This window comes from Hipposideros armiger, unplaced genomic scaffold (assembly GCF_001890085.2).
Source record: "Hipposideros armiger isolate ML-2016 unplaced genomic scaffold, ASM189008v1 scaffold_930, whole genome shotgun sequence".
NCBI lineage: Eukaryota > Metazoa > Chordata > Mammalia > Chiroptera > Hipposideridae > Hipposideros > Hipposideros armiger.
The window spans coordinates 530358-536357 of NW_017732280.1; the positions used below are offsets into that span (position 1 = coordinate 530358).

The window sequence follows — 6000 nt, forward strand, 5'->3', positions numbered from 1 at the left end:
AAAATTTTTGAAAGTGCCCTGAATCTAATGAGTTTAGGCAACCAGGGCTGAGATTCAGCTCTAAAAAGTAAAATTTGTCTTTTCTGAATCAACAACTTTTTTTTGAAATGTATCTTTTTAATCGGCATTTAAATATGATTTCTCTTCTCTTTAAAACAAACAAAATCTCCTTCAAAATAGCAATAAGAGTGACACCTCCTCTTGATTCCAGATCCCGTTTCTTTATTCCACACTCTTATATCCTGCAAGGTCAAATTCTTTAAATGTGTGCCTTAATCCAGGGTGGCAACTTTCTCACTTGCAGTTTAATCCTTTTAATCCTTACCCTGAGCAACCTGGCTTCTGTCTCCATTACACCCCCAAAGTGACTCCTAGTAAATTGACCAATGACTTTCCACTTCACTAAATGCAGGCAACATATTCAATGTTCATCTTAGTTGACTCTCAGGAGTCCTTACCGCTTTTGGTGAACTTGTCCTTGAAGCCCTCTATGCCTTGCCTCCTCTGACGCAGCCTGTTTTCCTACTTTGTCTCTGAAGTCTCCCATGCTTTTCTTTATACAAGAGTTTCTCAAAGTTTCATGATAGTTTCTCTTTACTTCTTGCTCTATTCTCACTTCTTTGTAAAATTGCAATTGTACAGTGTATTTTACTCTAGGTAAATAGTTAATCTTCAATTAACTCTTAGCCAAGACCTTTTCTCTGAGCCAACATCTGTCTGATCTCTACTAGGGTATTTTAAATGAATGCAAAGTTAATCTGTCAGGAACACATTGTCCATTCCATCTCACACTGGTTCTGCTCCTTGTATTTTCTATCTCAGTTTATGCAACTGAAATTCTTCCACTGTATAAACCAAGATGCCAAATTGTCTTAGAAATCTTTCATCAATATCTACTGTATCTCCAGTGGATAACCTTGAAAATGTCTCTCAAATCTATACATTTTTTTTTTTTACTTTGTGCTACCTCCATCTTAGTCCAAGCTTCCACAATCTATTTCTCATAAATGCTAAATCAATGCTTGTCCCCCTCAACCTCTACCCATTCCCCACATTACAGCTAGAGTGATCTAGAAATGTAAGAAGGGTTATGTTTTTCACCTGCATTAATTATTTCCATCATTCTTTATTTTAGGATGCAGACCAAAATCTATCATTTAGGCTTGCACAGCTCTACATATTAGCCATCCCTACCTCCTCAGCCATTAAGTGTTCAATTCTCCTCATTCTAATGCCTTAACCAAGTTGACCTTTTTTGAGGCCTAGTTACCCAAGATCTTTATATACCCCATTTTCTCTGGAAACGTTTTCTTTTCACTAATTAAATGCTACTTATATTTCAAATTCCAGCTCAAATATCATATCCTCAGGAAAGTTCTCCCTGATTTTATAGAATTTAGGTTTTCTTATTACTCACTTTCATTACCCCATAATTTTATTCAACACAATTAATCACAGTTTTAAAAATATGTTAATTTGCATGCTCATTTGATTAATGTCTGCCTCCTCCAGTCAACCAATTTCTGAACAGCAGGTACTATATCTGTCTTACTCAAGATTTTATACCCAGTGCCCTAGCATAGTGCATGACTCATATGAGATATACTATAAATATTTATTGAATAAATGAAAGAATAATAATTGAGGGAAGTATACAACTTAGCTTTAAACACTGAGAAAATAAGTTGTATAATGAGGAAATATTAAATGCATGGAAGTTCTGATACTCTTAGAAAAATGATTCATTATTAAAGGTAAACACATTTTTTAAAATGTTAAATGGCATACTCAATCTGATTAAATAGTAATTCACACCAAACCTGTTGCAAGCAATTCTTTTCTCATAAACCCTCTCTCTGTGTCTAGAATAAAGACGAAGGGAGTTATTGCACCAGCACAGAAACAGTGTTGGCGGGCAATCTGCTTGCTGCAGAAGGAAAAAAAAGATGACCATTGTCTTTATTATGTGGATCAACTGTCTGAGTATTTAAAACTTTCTCTCTTATCCACTTTGTCCATGTACCCAGAACTGACACTAATTTAAACCCAAGTGGATTACAAAATAATTTAAATGTACAGCATGGTAAATTTGTTTGTTTCTTTGTTTCCAGGAGCATGTGCAGAACTCTTTAGGGCAGTAAGAATTCTTTTTGCAACAAAAACAGAATGAGGAAGAAATTGAAGTCTTGCTCTGAAAAATACTGTTTTCAATACGGACATTTGCTTAGCACACAAAATATATGAATAAAACCTAAAGCGTTCTTTAAACCATTAAGATAATAATGAAAATGCTTACTTCCTGCTCTGAGGGCCAGGTTTTGGCAATGGGGCATTGACAAAGTTCTCTTGGCAGAGGCAATAAATAGATGAATAACAAGAGATGCCTGAGGTGACAGGGTTAGGAAAAGTCAAGCATGATTTCAGAGACATACTAGAACCTTATTGAATTTATTTACATGCTGGGGAAATTTTTGATGTTTTATTGGTTTAAAGATGCTCACAAATTCTTTCTTGGATGAAGTCATAGTAGAAACATGGCCCAGTCCTAAAGTAATCTAATGCTATGGAATAAATATAAAGTATTTCTAAATCATTGTCTGGTACTATATTTCAAATATGTAAATAACAGAATTATATCTCTTAGTGACTTCCTTGAACAGATAATTGCCTGCTCTTTTGAATAACTCATGAATATCGAGGTTACATGAAATGAATTCTTGCTACAAAAGTCAGTTAAGAAGTTAGTAACATTTACATATGGACACCAATTCTTTTAGGTCCTTCTTTGTCCCACAAAGAAGAGAGAGGATTAAACTGATGAAAATAATATAATTAAAATGGTGGTAACGTAGGGCCAGGTGGATTATTGTGCAGTAAAGAAATTTTAGTTTGCAGAGTAGTCATCTTCTTTAATACTTTCACAGAAGTAGAGACTGTGTCTTGGGAGAAATATATCTATATGACTGTTCAATTTTATTGTAGTTTTCAAACATCGAAAATATATTCCTTTTCCTTTAAAAAAATATTTCCACCTACACAAGCGTTTTGTGGTGAATCTCAATGAAGTTAGTGTCCTAAAAAGGATATATCCTAAATATCAAAGAGTGTCAGACAGTTTCTTTGAGCTACAGAATCCCATATTTTTAAATAAATATGTTCTACTTGGTATCTTTTCATTTAGGGCAACTTGAAAACACAATTCTGTGTCTCAGTCTTCCAAGCAATTTTACAGAGGAAACTTTTTTCTTGACTTTAACCTAAAGTGTTGTTGAGATGAGAGAGTTAGAAGACCCAAAGAAAGAGTCAAGATGAAAACATTTGAATAATGAGACAGAAAAGCCAGAAAAAGACACAACAATAGTGGATTCTCATCCAATGATAACATCTTTGAAAACTGTCAAAAAGGGAGCTAATTAAAAAGAATAACTCACCCATTCAAAGAGAGCACAGAATGATGTTATTTTGGAAGAGTGGCAGTACAATGTGAACTGGCGAGTGAAAATGTTCTTTTGATATCTGGTGGCAATTGTTCACTGTACCTCATGAACCACATTCATTTTCATTTATGTCCCATTTTATTAAGCATCAGGTTTAGGCAAAGCCCAATTTTTAACTTATTGTCATCAAGTAGATAAGTTATAGCAAACTCGGACTGGATCAAAGAAAAAAAATCTCTACTGCATTCTGCAGACTTTGACCTTGGGTTCTAATTCCAATTATTCTATTTTACCTGGAATGTGTCCTTAGGGAAGTCACTTCAGCTTTCTCTGTATTAATTCTTCTATCTAAAAAATAGGTATGTGGTTTCCATGAAATCCAGAATATTTTCCTGCTTTAATTGTTTAATACTAAACATGTCTTTTCCCAGTGTCTCACCAGCAACCATGGTGATTAACTCATAGTCTGGAACACTCTTTCATCATTTCTGCACATGGCCACTTTACTTTTGGATCACTATACCATAATTCCTTATTGTATAAAGCAATATAAATGCTCTATTAGCATTTATATTCAGTAGGGATTTGTATCTTCTCAGACTCAGACCATAGGTTAAATAATTTTCGAGAAATAATATAATCCTGCCAACAAAAATACCCCTCCATACCAAAATAGAAGCGAGAACACAACATATTACTACTAAGCATTAGCTGATCTGCATATATTCAAGGAAGCACAACAGTGACTATGAAACCAGCACAAAATCTCACACCTTTTGTACAGTGATGAAGAAAAAAGAAAAAGGAATTCACTGTCTCCTTGAGAGACTAAGGGCTGCGCACATCTCTTGTACATCTCTTGAGAAACTCCTGAGCGAGTTCTGGAGTTCCTTTTTGATATAGCTAGAGGTTACTGGCCTAAAACTTTAGCAATAGCTCTACATTGTAAAAACTGGAGAGTAGGCTTAATCCCTAGAAAGATTTATCTCTATTTCAAAGGTTATCATAAGGATTCAAATTTACTGTTTCCAAGGATACACTGAAAAGAAAAGGAAAAGGGGAAATTGATTTATTTTCCCTTTAAAATAGAGAAACTTATTTTTATTTATTATAAAAATATAAAGAATCTCATGAGTTTAATTACTTAGGCAAAAAATACCCAAAAAACAAAACAACAACAACAAAACCCATAGATTACTGTTTTCAGACTAGAATTTTAGTAGAAACACTACATATAATCACACATAGTAAAGTGCAAAGCAAATAATATCTTAACTCCAAATAGAAACTTCAACATAGGAATCAGTTTCAGGTATTGTATAAGAAGCCACTTATTATCATTGTCTTTGTTTCATCCTCTTAATTTTAATCACATTTGACCAAGACTTCCCAGGTCTTGTCATTATCCACACCTTAAACAAGAATAGCACTTTCTCTGTTGTTCTAACCCAGTGCTGTCCAATAAAAATAAAATGTAAGCTTCATGTAGAATTTTGAATTCTGTAGTTGTTATATTAAAAAAAGTAAAAAGACACATGTAAAAATAATTTTAATATATTTAATTTAATACAATATATCTACAATATTGCTATGCCAACATATAACCAATGTAAAAATTATTGAGATAGTTTAATCTTTTTTTTTTTAACCAATTCTTTGTAATCTGGTGTGTATGTTACATTTGTAGCAACTCTCAATTTAAACCACTTACATTTCACATACTCAGTAGCCACATATTGGGCAACATAGTTCTACCCAAATTTGTACAGAAATGTGATACCTGCTCTCTGCGATGGTGGTAGACATATGATTCTGTTCTGGTATTTTAAGTTACAGGCCAATGGGATTACTTTTTCCAATTTCTATTGTTTCTGTTTATGGGTAATAATTACAAACATCTCTTTCTAGCTCTCTGAGTTCCACATTGACTGAGAACCAGATAAAAGTTTCATGTAGATATATACTTATATCAAAATATCAGCTTCAATTTAAAAAAAAAACAAAACAAAAGCTGCATTGTATATGTGGCTTAGGTCTGTGTCTATATTATATTTCCTAATCCTGTTCCCTAGGTCTAGCTTTGGGGCTGCCTGTCTGCCTGGGGGTCTGTAGAGCAGGCTGGACTCTTAACCAAATGTACTTCCCTTAGAGAAGGGGCTAAGTGAACTGGGTTCCGCCTCCCTGCAAGGAGAACCCAGGAAGAGTCTTTTTCCATTTTCAATAATCGGATAAGCAACTTTTTCTCTTCTTTTGGAAGAGGAGGGAGGAAGTTTGCAAAAAATATAAATATATTGGCAATACCATCTCACTTTGAGGAACAGAACAGACAGGGAAATAGTCTGTAAAGCTACTCCTAAATTTCCAAGAGGAAGACGATTGTAGGAATACAATTGCAATGATAGTAAGGAAAACTATGTAGCACTGTGTTAGAATGAGGTACACTAAAAAAGCTTTTTTTTTTTTTAAAGATTTTTATTGGGGAATTGGGGGGATGGGAACAGTGCTGGGGAATTGGGGGAAGGGGAATAGTCTAGTTGTGGAGGACGTTGCTTCACTGGCCCAA

General features: G+C 34.2%; 1 long non-coding RNA gene across 1 annotated transcript in view; it reads right to left on the minus strand.

Annotated features, from left to right (window-relative positions):
* Window positions 1–6000, minus strand: part of LOC109375333 (uncharacterized) — a 109523-nt gene that overhangs the window by 46404 nt on the left and 57119 nt on the right. The window lies entirely within an intron of this gene.